The sequence below is a fragment of the Diceros bicornis genome, chromosome 23 (genome assembly GCF_020826845.1).
Source record: "Diceros bicornis minor isolate mBicDic1 chromosome 23, mDicBic1.mat.cur, whole genome shotgun sequence".
NCBI lineage: Eukaryota > Metazoa > Chordata > Mammalia > Perissodactyla > Rhinocerotidae > Diceros > Diceros bicornis.
In genome coordinates this window covers 56,558,946-56,577,635 of record NC_080762.1, presented here as the reverse complement: position 1 = coordinate 56,577,635, position 18,690 = coordinate 56,558,946, and positions in this window count along the sequence as shown.

Here is an 18,690-nt window from a genome sequence, read left to right as displayed (position 1 = left end):
AAAGCCTCTCCTTAAGCGACAGAGAGCTCAGCTGCGTCGCTCCCTCTCTGGTGCTTGCCGTAGACCATCTCCTTGTGGGCGACACGCGCGCGTTTTACCTCTGCGGATCTGCTTTCATTCTGAGCCTGTTAAACGTTTGCGCTCTGGCGTGCCGTTTGTTCCAGCATCGCAGAGCAGCAGAGAAGCAGACGGCCGCAGGCAGTTTGGAATCACCGCGGGGCCAAAACAAAGGGGCTTTTTGTTTTGTTGTTATGGCATGTTCAGGATTTCACTAGTTGGTCTAGCAATAAATTCTAAATTTTTAAATATTTTAGGAGTTTAAATCTATTTTCCATTTTATCTTTTTAAAAATTGCTTTTACCTTATATTATTCTAGATATGACCTTTGAAAACAAAACTTTCCTGTTCTCTACATTTGCTTCTCCCTAGAAGAAGAGGCAAGGATTTAACTTTAGTAATTTATATCTGTTGATTGAGAGTTTGACTGCATTCTGACTGACATGCATTCACTTTAAAGCGTTACCACAATTAGCACATGTCTGTTACTACTTTCACTCTAATTAAGAAATTAAAAAGTTTTATTTTTCCTCATAAAGCAATTTTAGGTATCAGCTGGGTGAAGAGATAAAATATAGACAGCACCCTAAGGTTACAACTGATATGGTGCTTTAAGGGTAACGGGGATGGGGGTGGGGAAGGTAAAGGCTAAGGGACACAAGAGATGGCACAGGGCATCTTCTCCAGAGTGTTCCCTGCACCCCAAGGGAGAGGAGCTCACTTGGTTTAGAGGAGGATGCTGGGAGTCTTTAATTTGTCACCAGATTCTTCCAGAACCCAGAACTACTTGACTGTGGATAACAAAGACCCCAAATAATTGTGACTTAACCAAGTTAGAGTTTTTTCTCCAGCATACAATTTTGTGGGTAGGCCATTATTGTAGATTGAATTGTGTCCCCACAAAACATATGTAGAAGTCCTAACCCCAAAATCTGTGAATGTAACCTTACTTGGAAATGTCTTTGCAGACATAATCAAGTTAAGATGAGGTCATACTGGGGTAGGGTGTGCCCTAATCCAATGACTAATGTCCTGGTTACAAGAGGGATATTTGGACACAAAGACACACACCGAGAGAATGCCATGTGAGGATGGAGGCAGAGATGGGAGTGATGCATCTACAGCCAAGGAATGCCAAGGATTGAAAGTGTAAAGGCAAATATAGATTAAAAATAAGACACTTCATGTGAAAATAGAAAGATGCCCTCTCCTCCTTCTTCTTAGAGTGTTTACTTTAGAAAACTTTTTAATTACAAGTTCTTTCTCTCTCTCTTTGAAGTGTACATAAATCTCTTTAAAAGCTAAATAAGCCTCTTGCCATCTTTAGCTCCCCAGGGATGTCTTTCTCAAGGACTTGGGAGCCATCTCTTTGAAATGCGATCATTAAAGAAGATAGCATCCCTTTGGGAGGGTAGGGGCCTAACTTCAGCAAGCACTTCTCTCCAAAACTACCTCTTGTCATAAAGATAGAAAGTTATTTTTCCTTTGGATAAAGGCTATTTGCAAACACAGATGGCCACCCCAGTTACCAGGTGAATCTCAGATGAACTGTGTGTGACAAATGGAGTGGTCAAGTCTTCTTACTTGAAGTCTAGTCATTGTGTAGATTGAAGTCTAGTCATTCTCAAGAACATGTATGGGAGGAGTTGTGTCTGCTTGGCTAAGGGGGAGTTTCTTTCTGTCTTTGCAATGTCTTAGCAGATTGCCTATGCTGTGCATCACATTCTGGTTTAATGCTTGTTCAATAATAACTGTTTCTTTTTCTTCTACCTTTATGGAGAAGTTTTCTGGGTTGGGAGAAGATTTTGTTTTTAATTATATTTTCCCAACACCAACAACTACCAGAAGCCACCCAGTTTGTGTGCTTCATTGCAGCAGCCCTGGGGAAGGAACACAGCAATCCAGGACTAGTATGGCAGCTCTGCTCCACAAAGTCCTCAAGACTGAGGGCTCCAGCCTGTTGTTCTGCTGTCCCGAGGGTGTGATCCTTGTCTCATAGTTGGAGATGGAGATCAAACCATCACATTTGCATTCCAACAGTATGATAGGGCTAATACCAATAGTTTCTTAAGGAAACTTCCTGAAAGCTGTCACAGGAACTTGTACTTAAATCTCATTGGGTAGAGCTTACGGGTCACATAGCCACCTCTAGCTTCTCAGAAATGTAGTGTTTATTCTATGTGCACAGCTATAAAGTAGATTACTCTGGAAAAGGGGGAAAAATGGATATTTGTGACCACTTGCACTCTCTGAATGTTCCCACCTGCCCTTTTTCTTAGTTTCTCTGCTTGAAATATATTACAAATTCTTTCTTACTTTCCTAGCCTGAATTTACCACCTCTCACACTCTTTCTCTCCCCAGGACGGTCAGAGCAATATTTTGTAATTTCTACTAGATCTAATGTTATTTGGTTAGTTTAAAAATATTTTCATACTAAAGAAAAAATAAACAAGTGGGACTTTATCAGATTAAAGAGCTTCTACAAGACAAATGAAACCAGAATCAAGATGAACAGACAACCCACCAACTGGGAAAAGATATTTGCAAAACATATATCTGACAAGGGGTTAATCTCCATAATATATAAAGAACTCACACAACTGAACAACAAAAAAACAAACAACCCGGTCAAAAAATGGGCAGAGGAAATGAACAGACACTTCTCCAAAGACGATATACAGATGGCCAATAGGCACATGAAAAGATGTTCAACATCACTAATCATCAGGGAAATGCAAATCAAAACAACACTAAGATATCACCTCACACCTGTTAGAATGGCTGTAATCACCAAGACAAAAACAACAAAGGTTGGAGAGGATGTGGGGAAACAGGAACCCTCATACACAGCTGGTGGGAATACAAACTGGTGCAGCCTCTATGGAAAACCTTATGGAGATTCCTCAAAGAATTAAAAATGGAAATACCCTATGATCTAGCTATCCCACTACTGGGAATCTATCCAACGAACCTGAAATCAACAATCCAAAGAGGCTTATGCACCCCTATGTTCATTGCAGCATTATTCACCATAGCCAAGAAGTAGAAGCAACCCAAGTGTCCCTTGACTGATGATTGGATAAAGAAGATGTGGTATATATATACCATGGAATACTACTCAGCCATAAAAAAAGACAAAATCATCCCATTTGCCACAACATGGATGGACCTGGAGGGTATTATGTTAAGTGAAATAAGCTAGAAAGATAAAGACAAACACCATATGATCTCACTCATATGTGGAATATAAACCAACACATGGGCAGAGAAAACTGTATGGTGGTTAGCAGGGGCAATGGGGGTAGGGGGTGGGCACAAGGGGTGAAGGGAGACATATACATGGTGATGGACAAACAAAAATGTACAACCCAAAATTTCACAATGTTATAAACTATTAAAACATCAATAAAAAATATTTTCATAGACATAACACCTTCCCCTCAACTTGACATCCTGAAATGTACTCCATGACTGAAAAACTAGGCCCACCTCAGATAGTAAGATTTCTAACCCAGCAGGGTGATGTTGGAAGGTCTTCATTAATATGGCACTGTTACCATGAACAGATTTTCTTAATTGAGAAATAAATCCAAGAAGAAGTGAAAAATGAAACTGTCCTTAAATAATCCATACATGACCTAACTAAAAAAAAGTATATTACATTGCAGCGTGTGGTACAGATCTTAAACTAATCTCCTTCTTCACACAGGCATGGATATTCTAGAAAATATAAATAAGAAGATCTTCGGAAAATAGTCTAAGATTTATGTAAGAATTTACAGACAAATCTTTAGCTTTTATTGTACTCTAAAATTAAATTGACATAGTCTCTTAAAAATGTCTGTCTAAATTTAGTTTTCTATTGAATATCAATTTTTGGGGGGTGGAGTACGTGGCTGTAGTGGGTTCCTGTGCTTCTGAGCCTTGTTCTTCCATTTCATATTATTCTCACGCCAAATAAAGTTCCCATCTGTTTCACAAAACGTTGAAGGACACTTAACTAGAGTTCATAAGTACAGCTTTGAGTGGAGAGGATTTTTCTTCTTTTTTACACGTGTTGAGTCCTCATCTGGGCTCTCCTCTCACTTTGTTCTTGGTGTGCTTCTGCTTTGTTTTAGCAATGTGTACAGCACGTTCTTGTTTGCACCAAAACTTGTCGTATGGATGTTTTGACTGTTTCCATGACATGCAAATGGACAAGAATTTTAAAAAATGTTCTCGGCCCTAAAACAAACCGTATTTATTTACACATCTAGGTATCCAGACCTCCTCTTAAACTTTATCACTGGTTCTTCTTCTAGCTGAAAAGAGAATATTTTTGTACTTCTATGAGAGATTGGCAAAATGCCTGTTAGCTCTCAGACCTCCTGCTAAATATCACCATGGGCTTTTACCTGCTTTATAGTTTGTTAGCTATTAACAGTGCTTTGGACAAAAGCTACCACAGGCCTGCCTACAGCTTTTGGACAGAATTTCTATCTAGGAGGGCATATTGGCAAATGAGGCTAGAACCTGAGCAGGAGGCCGAAGGGCCCTCAGATTTCCACACAGCGAAATTTTCTGAGGGATCTCTAAGGGCCAGGCTACCTGTTTGGAGTAGCAGAAAGAGGAAAATACAAGGAGAGTCCATCCAAAGTTAGTATCACAACAAATGATCCCCTCATGTCTGACTGTATGCAGGTTTGGGACCCATTTACGTAGAGATGATAGTTGAAAATTTCTAAAAAGGAGAAGAGTTCAAACAAAAACCTTAGGGAAACCCTGGGGAGAAGAAAATGGGGTCAGAGAGGTCAGTGACAATCAAGACAGAGGTAAGGCCCCTTTATCTACTGCTGAGAGGCCAGTTTCAGTAGTGTGGGAAGACAAGCCTGATCTTCAGGGGATGAAGAAACAAGTAAACAGTGAGATGTAAATGGGGTACACATGGCCCCTTGAGCAGGTGTGTGGCAAAGGGGAGGGACAGGGCAGAGTAGCTGGTGGAGGTTACCCAGGGGCAGACAATTTTTTCCAGGCTAAGAAGGTTCTTGGGAGCCTTGTGTGCAAAAGTAGAGGAGAGGTCTGTGATGCAGGAGAACCGAACAAGTCAAGGAGAGGCTGTTCTGAGTAGGGGAAAGAGCACAGCTTCAGACACTGACACAGCTTGCTGGAAGCCTGGAACTACACAGCAGTGGGCAAGCTAATCAACTCCCCGAATCAACTTCTTCATCAGTAAAATGCAGACGAAACACAGTTCAGTAGACTGGTTTCTAGTAGGATAGGGGCATGAGGAGAGAGAAGAGATCTTAGAATTGTTTAATGGCAACGTGTTTATTTTACAAGCAAAGCAACGAGACTCAGAGGAATAGAGTGATTTACTTCAAGTTATGCAAGTAGAGAACCAGCATTTGTGCTGGAATTTCTGGTTCTTAGTCCTCTTCTCTCTTGTTGCATCATTGCCGGGTAGGGGAAATTTACAAGATGAACATTACCAGTAAAGTTTTATGGTTGCCTTAAAAAACAAACTGTGTGAGTATAGGTTGGTTAGAAAGGTAAAGATGACAGCTGGTTTGACTCCACTTTATATGGGAAAGATGTAGGGGATTTTAGTTCCACAAGTGCGATATGAGCCAACAGCACCTATTGCTGAAAAGGGCGATGGGGGCATGGCCCTTACCACCACGGGGGGATGCCCCAAACCAACTTGGTCAGACCTCACCAGGAGTGCTCTGTCTCAGACGGTGCCTCGTTTAAGAGGGTCACTGTCAACTTGATGTGAAGAGATGGGACAGCAGGGGCTTGAGACAGAGATTTACTTTGGAGAAGAGTCTTAGGGATGAAATCATAACATTAATAGAAATTATTTTGGACAAGGAGGTAAACATATTCCATGTAGCTTCACAGAGACCTCTCTGGGACCTTGGAAGGGAAGCTTTGGACAAAGCAGTTTTTGGCTGAAAATGAGGAAGAACTAAGAATTTTAGGTGTTAAAACATGGTATGGAGTTATTTCCCCTGAAGTAGTGCTTGTGGGGAGATCGAAGGAGCATCTGCTGGGGGTTGTGTAGAGGCCACTTTCTTTTTTAGATAAGGCCTATTTTAGAATAGTTTTAGACTTACAGAAATGTTGCAGAGATAGTTCAAAGAGTTCCTGTCAAACCCAGATTCTAGGGGGACACTTAGAAAGAGGAAAAGCCTATCTAGGACAGGAAGAGTGAAAATTGACTCAGAGTGAAAAATGAAAAAACAGCCCTGTCACCCATTAGGTTGGGAGGACAGACCCAGATAAGCCAGCTGCAAAATTAACAGGAGATGTTATTTCTCCCAAGGTCATGCATCAGCTGTCAAATGCTGTGACAACCTATCTTTGAGTGACTGCGTTTTTCCGAATGTTCCCCCGGGGGCAGGCTTCTTATACCCACCTATTACTGGGAATATCCAGTTGCTAAGCTGACCTGACCTCATGACAGGACCCAGTCCCTTGTTAATCTGCATTTCTCCTCATCCTGCCTCAGAAACAGCAACCAGCACAGAACTGGTCCCTACTCCTTCAGATCTTGCTCAGAACCTTTCGCAGAAGTCAAACTTTGGATAAGACGCTGCCTCCCGCTCCCTCTTGCTGGGTGGCATTCCATGGTGGCTCTGGAGGGCCCTCCCTGCACATCTAGTCAATAAATCTGAGTTGTCAGGCGACAGGCTTGTCCCACGTGGTCTTTGCCTGATCAGGCTTTAGCAACTTTAAGAAGTAGTTCTGGTGGGATCTGCAGTTCCTTTTACAGATTGAAGTGGACTTTGTGCATGAGAGTATTGGAATGGGTCTTTGATATTATTCTGGGGGCAATAGGTGAGTGAGACATCAAGGAGCCTTCAAGAGTGTCTGCCAGGATGGTTTGGTTGGTTAAGATGGAACAAAGCCATCTTCTACTAGCTTAAAAATTTTAGATACTGCTTCTGTTTTGGTCAATGGACAATTAGTGATTGCTACAACACTAATAGCCCCCTCCTTTTCTGTAAATTCCATTTATTGAGCAGGTAGAATGTACCAGGCAGTGTGCCAAGGGATTTGGACATTATTTCATTTAATCCTCACAACATTCCAGTTTTCAGATAGGGAAACTGAGGTTCTGAGAGGTCGCGTCCCTTGTCCTAGGTGGTAAGTCACAGGGTTTGGATTTGGACTCAGGGCTGTGTGACTCTGTGCTCTTAGCTACCATTAAGCTATTTCTTTACAGATTCTTAGGAGCTCCCAGTATGGCAGGTTTCAAGTGTGGGTTCTCCCCACCTCACCCCCTGCCCCTTGCCCCAGTTGTGTTTCAGAAAAATTTTTTACCTTTTGTTAATTGCAAAATAGATCTTCAGTGGAGAGAGCACCTGGTTTTCCTGGGGATTCCCTGTGCTAGAGGAGCCTTGCCATCTGTGCTCCAGGTGTGGCTTACGCTTTCCATGATCTTCTCTGCTGTCTCCATGCAGACCAGCATCACCAAAGTAATCAACCTCTACCAAGTTGACCTAGTATTTCTTTCAAGTTTAGTGAGTTAAAGTATGTATTTAAAATTATTGCAAGTTTTAAAAAAGTCTTCTAAATTTCCAATACCTTTTTGTAAATGTCTTGGTTAATTAGGAGAATCCAATGGTAGATTCTGCTACTTTGACTTTGGGTCATTTCCTAGAAGAACTCTGAGCTACCCTCATCCTGGTAGAAGTTGCTTGGGACATAGTGTAGGTTGGTTCTCAGCATAATTTGTGTGGTTGTGGTCCAGTGAAATAGTTCTTTTAATGTTTGGGAGACAGTCAAAGGGAACCAGAACTTTCTTTTCCTTAGGAACACTTCACTGACTTATGCTGTTTCAATGGGCTAGCCAGTAATTCCAAGAGGACCAGGAGGACTCACATGGGCCGTTTCCCCACCTTTCTTTCCTAAAGAACTTTGGGAGCAAGAGCTTGCAAAAAATGTGCCTGCTAACAAGTGTCCTGAGAAAACAAGCCTCCCATCAGGTGTGCGTTCAGGTCACTTTGTTGTTTGTCAAAGTCTTGCACTGGTGACAGAAAGTCTCTGTTAACCTTGTCCCTCCACTGGAATCAAGTGACAGCTTAGCCACTGAAGAAATAATTCTCTTGAGTAGAAATGGCAGAATGTTTCCATCTGGTAAGTGGAGAAGTTGGAGGTTGGGACACTATAGCTGCAAGAGGCTTGAGATGGGAGACGGGAAATATTTGATAGTATTTACATGGCAATCTTGGATATTGGTGGGATGGCTTCATAGGGGGTATGCAATAGGAAAATGTGACATTTATTATAAACGTGTTTGGAGCAATAAATGCTTTACAGGGAAAAATCCTATTCTTGGCAGGAAGTTGTACTCCCTGACCTAAAAGGTCTTTCTCCATATCTTTTTTTTTTTTAATTTTATGACTACTACTTAGGAAGAGCTTCTTCCTCTCCTTTTTTTTTTTTTGAGGAAGATTGGCCCTGAGCTAACATCTGTTGCCAATCTTCCTCCTTTTTTCCTTTTTTCTCCCCAAAGTCCCAGTAGATAGTTGTATGTCATAGTTGTACACCCTTCTAGTTGCTCTATGGGGATGCCGCCTCAGCAAGGCTTGATGAGCAGTGCGTAAGTTCGAGCCCAGGATCCAAACCAGTGACCCCTGGGCTACGGAAACAGAGCACGAGAACTTAACTGCTACGCCACCGCACCGGCCCCTCTCCATATCTAATTCGTCTGATTAAATCAAGATTTGTGAATTGTAAGGAAATGTATCTAGAGACTACAGCTTCAGCAGAGAAAGGCCAAAAGAAGATCAAATATTCCTTTAAAATATATTCTTTAGTAGAAAACAGTATAATCCAGTAAAACAAACAACAGACACAAGATTGAAGTCAGAAAGATCCAAAATCAAATCCCTACCTTGTTTCTCTCTGTGTAATATTATGCAATTTGCATAACCTCTCTGAACATCAGTTTTCTTATTGAAAAAGTGACACAATAATAACCTTGCAGGGCTTTTGTTAATATTAAATAAAAGAATGTAAGAATAAGAACATAAGTGTAGGAGGTTAATAGTGGAAAACAAAAGGTAATTTTAATTATTATGATTTAGGTCCTATAAATAAGAATAGATTCCAAAGTCAAAGAATGGGCAGATGAGAACAGAAAAATTTCACTCTAGAATCAAGACTTGCTTCAAAATAGAAGGCATGTTAACATTCACGTTAAAATGAGATGAACAGCAGTTTAAAGTAACAAAAGCCATTTTGGGGGGAATGAAGAATAGTTATTGGCCCTTGGTTAGGGTGAGGGGCTCCATCCTGGCTCTCCAGGGGGCCGCCTGGCCCCACACTTTGGCAGAGAGAACATCAGGATGGGTGAGGGGGGAGTTCACTAATGCACCTAGCTCTATAAACTCATATTTCCCTTCCCAGAGTCTGGCAATCAGGAGCTTCTCTTTGGTTAATAGGAAGGCTTGCAAGAGTATTCCTGGAGTCCAATTATGGGAATTTGGCTTCATTTACAATTAGCCCGTAGTTGCTCAACTGAGGGCAAATAAGGAGGGTCTAATGACTCAGATGGTAGTAGCAATACCATTTAACTCTTTCATAAAGATCTTCATGCTGTTGCAAAGTTTGCTCAGGTGATGTATGGTCAGTATACCATATGGCCCAGATTCACATGGTATGGCCACTCTCACGAGTCTATCTCATAACAGAACCAGTTTTTCTCCCCTTTATATTAAAATATAAATTCCCCATTCCCATAAAAAAATGTCTTCACTGTCTCCAGGGATTTGATCACTTGTCTCTAAATTACAGTTAAAAAACACAGAAAGCCTAGCTATTAACCTTTCTCCAGCTCCTCCAGTCCGCACTGGTCTCGCCTTCCTTTGGACCATGTAAATTAGCACGGCTGCTAATTGTTGCATTTGGATTATTTTTTTCTCCCTGACTAGATTGTAAGTCTAAGAGCTGGGCTTACATCTTTTACTTTTTTGTATTTCCCATCACATCTATCATTGGAGGTGCTCAATAAATAATTATAGATTACATGATTTTTGGCACAAATGTTAAAATTATAGTATGCTAAAGTGAAATAAATTCACTTAAATAAACACAAAAATAACATGCAGAGAATGTATGCAAAAATAGCAATTCTTTTTTAGCTTACTTTGATTTTGCTTGGATTTAGTGGGAATTAGTTTTTGGTTAGTCAAGCACAAAAATGATCTGTTTTTTGAGTCTTGGTAAGAAAGGACTCCACCAAGTTTGTTTTAAGTCTGGACCAGATATGGTTTATTTTTGGCGGGTGTGTAGTAGTATAAGCTCCTGCCCCTGTTCTTATTTCAAAACCATTACAGGGCCAGCCCCAAGTCATAGCGGTTAAGTGCGCGCGCTCTGCTGCTGGCAGCCTGGGTTCAGATCCCGGGCGCGCACCGAAGCACCGCTTCTCAGGCCATGCTGTGGCGGCATCCAGCATAAAGTGGAGGGAGATGGGCATGGATGTTAGCTCGGGGCCAGTTTTCCTCAGCAAAAAGAGGAGGATTGGCATGGATGTTAGCTCAGGGCTGATTTTCCTCACACACGTGCAAAACAAAACAAAACAAAAAAATTACATTATTCAACGAGTACTGCTGACTGTTTTTAAAGAAAGCAATTCATGACTAGATTGCATTACATCCACCAGATGGCAGGCGATTGTTAAAGAAAGAAAAAGCAGAGCCTGAATTATGATTGTTTTTTCGGATTGGTATATTTCCACTGAGCTGTCTCAGTCAACAGACCTTGCCAATAAAACTCCTTAATTTCTATAAAGTTCTTCAGCATTAGCTTTCCAGAGATTTTAAAAGTGATTGCAAAACATTCCTTGCAATATACTGGCCGGATATTTTTCCACTACCACATCTAACTCTAGACTGACCTCTTATTGCCCCCAGTTTTCTTAAACCGTAAATGGTGTCCTAACCTACCATGGGAATTGAAATAAATTATAATGAGCAGAAATGCATTATTCAGAGAAGTGGAGAAATTACACAAGTTCTTATTTATATGAAGCCTGCAGTTTAAAGTTTAAGAATTATTTTTTAAAACAATGGAGTGAAATACAGCTTTGTCTACAAGTGTCTCAGAGCCCTTTGGGAGAGCTTGGAGACATTGTCTGATGTTTGTCAGCATTCAGCTTGTCATGTCCTGTGAATGTTCAAGATGTCAGAGAATCTCCATTCCACTGTGTGCTCACCTCCCAGAATAGTCAGAAAAGCATGCTAGTGTTTGTACATTTTGATTGGGCTGGCTAGGCCCCTGCACCCTAGTTATGCGTGTTTTTTTTTTTTTTTTTTGCTACATTTTTCATATGTGGTCAATTTTCTAGGGATGCTAATAAGATTCAGAAAAGAATTGAAAAACTTGTATTTCTAAATTAAGCAAAATGAATGAGACCAATTCAACTGTGCTGGCTCCCATAGCTTCTTTAGAGTCACAGAATTCCCCATCACTATGAATGAAACTTGAGGTGAATTAATTAATTCACCAATTAACTTATGGCATTCAGAATTTTTCCTTAGAATTTATATGTGTTATATCTAGAAAGCTGCTGAGCAGATGTTATTGCACATGGGCTGATTACAAGGTTGTCGCATTTGTTGCCATCAACATTAGCAGCCATATCTGGTTTAGTTGGTTGAAACGGAGAGTTTCTAACAATAGCTAGGTAAATAAGCCTTTTGAAATCTTAGAAAGACTAAGAAAATTTGACATAATTACTAAACTCTCTTCTTCAGACAAATTTTCGCTATCCGTGAGACCAGACGTGAACAACACACGCACCGTGCGCCTCTGTGACCCCAGGTTGCTACCTGGCAGAGTGCTGAGGAGCAAGCGAGGAGTGAAGGCCCGGGCTGGCAGTGCCCCAGGACAGCGCCCTGTCTTCCTAGCCCCAGCTGTTAAAGGTTTCTGAGGACATGAAGAGATGAAAACCCAGGATCATCGATTTGGCCTCCCCCACTTCCCCTTTGGTAAATTAACAAATACTATTTGATTATATTTTGTGCATTTAATATCCATCTTTTCAATGTATAATTAACTTTAATTTTCCTCAAACTCTATGATGTAATATCTAGGAATAAAACAAACAGGTGATTACAACTACTACTGCATTTGTATATAGACCTAATAAAGGGCCTTTGTCCTGGCAGCAACTGATGCTTGCCTTTGGCAAAAACTATTAATTTAGCCTAAGGAGTCATTGGAATAAAATACATTGAGTGAAAACTAATTAGCTAATTTGTTCTTCAATAAGTATTTACTTAGTACCCAATATTGACAAAACAAAATAGTTCCTTGAAAGAAATGGAAGGCAATGAGCTCAAAATTTTTGCAACAGATTTCTACTCTTGTCCCCAAGACTTTTTGACACCATTAGCAGTAATCTCACCGTTGGCCTAGCCGGCCGAGTCCCTGCATGTCTTGTAAGGATTGTCTGCTTTACGGCCACCCTCTTTGCTCAGGATCCTCATGCACAATGCGTGTGCCTGGCGTCCAGCTCCGTGCCTGGCGTCCAGCTCCGTCCCTGACACTCTAGGTGCTAAAGCCACGAGGGAAGCGCTGTTGGTCCCTAAAGCGGATGTTGACCCTTTTGTTCACATGCTGATTTTTCATTTCAGTCCAATTATGTCTTGCTTTCTTTATTTTGCTTGTGTTTTGGAAACCAAATTTTATTTTGGTTAACAGATTTTCCTGGATGCTCTGACGCCTAATTTGAAATTCTTTTTAAAGTAGTCACTTGGGTGATTTTCAGTTTGGCTTTCTGCCTTAACTACCTAGATCACACCTTCCTAGGTTGCCTAAGAGTATGGTGACTGTATAACTGGTTGTTTCCAAATGAGGACACCTCTGAGAATGAAATGGCATTTAATTAATAATTATGCCAGACAGTAGGTGTGAATTGGAACTGTCCTTGGCAAATTGAGGTGTATGATTACCTTACTTAGTACCCCATTTTTGGCCTGGCTTGTTCTTGTACTTTCTGCTCATATTTGGGGGTAAATAAATTTAGATAATCAATTCCAATGTAGGTGATGATCTCACAAAAGACTTTCTGACTTTTCTTCTCAGTTCATCAAAAAGTCTCAGCTCTGTGGGTGACTGATTTTTTTCTTATTTTTAATAGCTTTATGGAGGTAGAATTTACATACAAAAACTTCACGTTTAAAGTGTACAATTTGATGAGGTTTGACATACATATACGCCTGTGAGACTATCACCACAATCAGGATGTATCCATCCATATGTATCATCCATATGATAGAATGTATCCATCACTCTCAGAAATAATCCTCCCTCTTACCTGTCTCCCCTTCCCCAGGCAACCACTGATCTGTGTTCTGATTCTATAGATTATTTTGTATTTTCTAGAATTTTGTATAAATGGAATCATAATTGTATGCTATCTTTTTTTTTTTTTTTTTTGTTCTGGCTTCTCAGAGATTCTTCCATGTTGTTGTATGCCTTCTTTTTTTTTTTTTTTTTTGCTGAGTAGCGTCCTATTGTATGGATATTCCACAATTTGTTTATCCATTCATCTATTGATGACAATTTGTGTTGTTTCTAGTTTTTAGTTATCACAAATAACACTGCTGTGAACATTTGTGTATACATCCTTTTATGGAAAGATGTTGTCCCTTCTCTTGGATTAAATGCATGAGAGTGGAATGGCTGGTTATGTTTCACTTTTAAAAAACTGCCACTGCGGGTGGGAATGTAAACTGGTGCAGCCACTATGGAAAACAGTACAGAGGTTCCTCAAAAAATTAAAACTAGAACTATCATATGACCCAGCAATTCCACTTCTGAGTATTTATCCAAAGAAAACGAAAACACTAGTTCGAAAAGATATCTGTACTCTCATGTGCATTATAGCATTAGTCACAATAGCCAAGATATGGCAACAACCTAAGTGTCCATCTATGGATGAATGGATCAAGAAGTTGTGGTATATATTTATATATATATATATAATGGGGTATTATTCAGCCATAAAAAAGAATGAAATCTTGCCATTTGTGACAACATGGATGGACCTTGAGGGTATTATGCTAAGCGAAATAAGTCAGAGACAAATACCATATGATCTCTCTTATATGTAGAATCTAAATATATATCTACCCAAGCTCATAGATCTCATAGATACTGAGAACAGATTGGTGATTACCAGAGGCAGGGGGTGGGTGAGGGTGAGAAATGAGTGAATTGTTTTTGGTTTTTTTAGTTTAAGTAAATTGAATAAAAAAATTAAACTAAAAAAAACAAACCTGCCAAACTGCTTTCCACAATAGTTGCATCAGTCCACATTCCCATCAGCAGTGTATGAGGGTCCTAGTTGCTTCGTATCCTCCTCAACACTTGGTATGGTCTTTCTTATTTTATTTTTTTTTATTTTAGCCATTGTAATAAATGTGTAATGATTCTAATTTGTGGTTTTAATTTGCATTTCCATAACAACTAACAATGTTGTACATCTTTTCATGTCCTTATTTGTTATTCATATATCATCTTTGGTGAAGTGTCTGTTCAAATATTTTGTCTATCTTTTATTAGATTGTTTTCTTATTATTGAGTTTTGAGAGTTTTATGTATTTGGAACATAAGTCTTTAGTCAGATATGTGATATGAAAACATTTCTTCCAGTCTGTGGCTTTTCTTGTTATTTGCTTAACAATGTCTTCTAAAGAGCAGAAGTTCTTAATTTTGATGAAGTCCAACATATCAATTTTTTCTTCCATGAATCATGCTTTGTTATTGTATCAAATAAATCTTTTCTTAACCTACAATGAGTAACTGATTTTTAGCTAAGATTGACCAGGGTGAATTTAAATGAAATAAAAACTGATATTAGAAAATTGGGACACCTAGTCATTCCAATCTATATAATATACACTATTTTATTTTGGTATCAATTGAACTTCTGGAAGAATTTAGGAGTTAGTAATGTAGTTATTTCTATTTTCAATATGTAACATAATTGATTTCCACTTCTTTAAAACACAAACTGAATCAAAGCTCCTTAATCAAAGATATGACCGCGAATGGCCTGCCGGATTTTGAAAGCAAAACAACTCAAGAGCATCTTCAAGATATCCCTCTCCCAAGCTCAGTTAGCAATTTCTAAAGCTCTCAGGTCGATTCTAAGTCAGCCTCTGGGACTCCCTGGAATTCATCCGCTACTGTCATTCCTTGAGGCACTTCATTATCTTTTGCTGAACTAGTGGAACAGTTGTGTAACTGCTCTGTCTTCTTCTAGTATGGCATCTTCACCTATTCTCTACTCAGATGCCAGAATTATCTTTAAAATACAAATGAGATCATGCCATGTACTCGTTTATAATTCTTCCAAGGATTCTCCTATATCTTTAAAATAATGTCCAACCTCCCTAATTGAAACTGGGTACCTGAGGGTTACTGTAAATCTTCCATAAGAAGATAGTTACCCTTCTACCTTGTTCTCAACACAGCTACGGATGAAAAGAATTTAGTGCCCATGTGAATCCTAGATAAATAACCTCAATCCCCACTAGATGTATTTGTTGAGACCAAGTGCTTGCTTTGCAGCCCATGCATAATTATAGCTCGCTAATTTGCTGTTTTTTTTGTCTAACCAGAGAGGTGACTCAATGGTCACCAGGATTTATGAGCTTTGTCTGCAGAAGAAAAAAGATGCCTTTAAGGAAATTATGACCACTGGTTAACTAGCCCCCAGCTGCCACTGACGCCAAGAAGTCTGGTTGCTCAGGGTCTTATCTGAAGTGAAAGAAACATGGACTTCCCTTTTGTTTTCCTGAAACTCCTCCTCCCAAGCCCCTTAGCCCTATAAAGAACCCCTGCTTTCTTCTTTTAAGGTGGATCTGAGAGAACCTGTTCTCCCACCTTCTTGTTTTGGCTGCTTCGAATAAACCTCTATCTCCAAACACCGTTGTCTCAGTGACTGGCTTCTACTGCACATGGGGCACACAGACCTGAGATTAAGAGTTTCAGTATCATAATGAAGGCCATAATTAGAGTGATCAGACATCTTGGTTTAAGCCACTATTGTTCCAGTATGGTTATTAATAGGAACTCCATTCTATTTCCAAAGTGTCCTGGTCTAGTTGATACTTTATATGGTCACACTACATATAAGACCTCACTGTTTTGCACTCCGCTTACACTAAGCTATTTTCAGTTCCCTTTGTTCATTGTGGTATCACTCACCGCTGGGCTTTTGGGCACTCTCTTTTTCCTGCCTTACCCTTTTGGCTGGTTAGTTCCTATTTCTCCATTTTGTCCTTCAGGTGTCAGTCTGCGTTGAACTTGTTCTAGAAAGCCTTACCTGATATTCCATGTGTTTATTTTTTAGTTCTCCTATTATTCTCTCATCTTAGTATTTAATAGACCTTCGAAACAGCTTGTTCACTTGCCTTTTCACACCACTAGACTGTAAGCTCTTTGAGGGCAGGGGAATTGTATGCTCCCTTCTCCAATATGTCAGCACTTAGAATAAGTAGCTGTTAATCAAATATTTACCGACTATATCCTCTTCATGTTAAGACTTTGAGGCAATGAAATGCACACTTCCCTACTGGAAGTACCCAGAAACCCCTGATCTAGAACAAGGAAAGCTAGAGCACCCACTATGGTCTAAATAAATGGATTGCTCATAAAAATACAAAAACCCTCTAGGACTGTGTAAAGAAACCTTCTCGTGGAAAACATCTGAATGTGAGATTGAAGTGTTGTACAACATTCCCCTTGAGTCCTTGCCTTTCATGTGGCATCTGTCACAGATTCCCTTTGCACTTCTTGATGCTGAGTTCAGTTTTTCTCTGTCTTTGTCCTAAACATGAAAAAGAGTTGTTTGCCTCTATTATACTCAGCTGAAAGAGACTAGAATTATTTTCTAGTAGATAGTACAAAGAGCAACAACACTCCAAAGAAAGGAAAAGCCAAGAGGGACTAGCAATGGCCGCAAAAATTGCAAACATTATGAAAATAAGCAAGTCCTCAAAATACACTTTTTAATTTTGTATTCCAGTAAAAGCAGCAGTAAACTGGACTGCGCTTCACATTCTCTTATTCCTTTATCTTAAGATAATGACTATATTCTAGCCCCAAATAGGCTGCCATACATTTGCCTATGCCTGAATTCTTTCCTTTCAAGTTCCTCGTCTGTTCATAGTGAAGCCCCTGAGTTTTATCTTGTTCCCTTAGCATCTGGAAAATATTCCATTTGGATATCTCACCCAATTTAAGGGCAGATACCAACTTCCTTAAGCTGAGTCTTTTTCCTTATTCAACTTTCCTTGCTGGGGATCTTCCTCTTAGACTTGGTTCCTGGTGTGAGACGAAATCCACTAAAAGAGCTATAGATTGCTAGCAAAGGACACCATGAGGCACCATTGGATGATCCTAACCTTCCCAGTTCAAGGTTTTAGTCCTGCACTCCTCTGAAATCTGGGGAAGTAGATCATCAAGTGAGTCCCTTATTATACATACTTATGTGCATACATATGTACAATATACGGGAGAGAAGCACTGAGTTTACCCATTGCATTTAAAAAATATAATAGTCCTTATTGTGCCATAATCACAACTTGCACAAAACAAGATTGAAACTAATCATTGCACATGATTCAATATCTAGACTTAAACTTCGGATTTGTTTATATGACCTGCAGAGTCCGGTAGAATATTCTAGAGCAGATCTCTAAGTGTGGTCCCTGAACTAGCAGCTACAGCATCACCTGGGAACTTGTTAGAAATGCAAACTCTCGAGCTCCACCCCAGACCTCCTGAATCAGTAGGACCCAGAAATCTGTGTTTTAGCAAGCACTTTGGGGGAGTCCAAAACACTTTAAAGTTTGAGAACCACTGTTGTAGGAGAATGCTCTCCATTCTAGGGTAATATAGAGAGAGTTGACTGTATTCAAGTGTCAAGTGCTTTGGTAATAGGGACAACATTAAATAGCAAGTAGTGAAACTTTACCTCTTTCAGCAAGTTTCTGTGTGCCCATTAAACATTTTTCCACTGCCACTAGATTTGGCAGGAGTGGAGTAAAGTTGAAGGAGGCAGATTACAATCTCTGAACCATGAATAAATGAAAGTCCCCTATACCTGTTGACTTGCATTAAAAAAAAAAAAAAAAAGAAAAAGAAAATCCCCCAAGTCTGAGCAAAAACTACAAGTGGACAGGGGCTGTATGTTCCTTAGAATGGAGTGTAGCATAGGACTTGGCCACAGGGAAAGCCCTTTCTCAACACATGGTGTAAGTTGTGAGTACTTCTACCTATATTTACCTTTCATTTATGTGGCTTCCATTTGTGGCTGGATCTGCCTTACAGGTGCCCTGTGTTCCAGAGAGTGGAGACCAAAGAATTCACAGGAGGCCACTTCTTAGGATTTCAGAAAAGTACAGGCAAGAGATGAAATGCTCCTTTGGAATTGACTTTTTTTTCCTATGAATGAGGCACCTAGATTTCTCAACCTAATATTTACCTTCAAGTTGTTAGTATTTCTAACATGCTGTTTTTCCATAATCATTGCAGGGCACAGGTGTTATAATTTTTCCAGGGGACAGATTCAGCATTGCTCTGCTTTGCCAAGAACTTTCAATTCGTGTTTGCTGATGTAAGTTTCA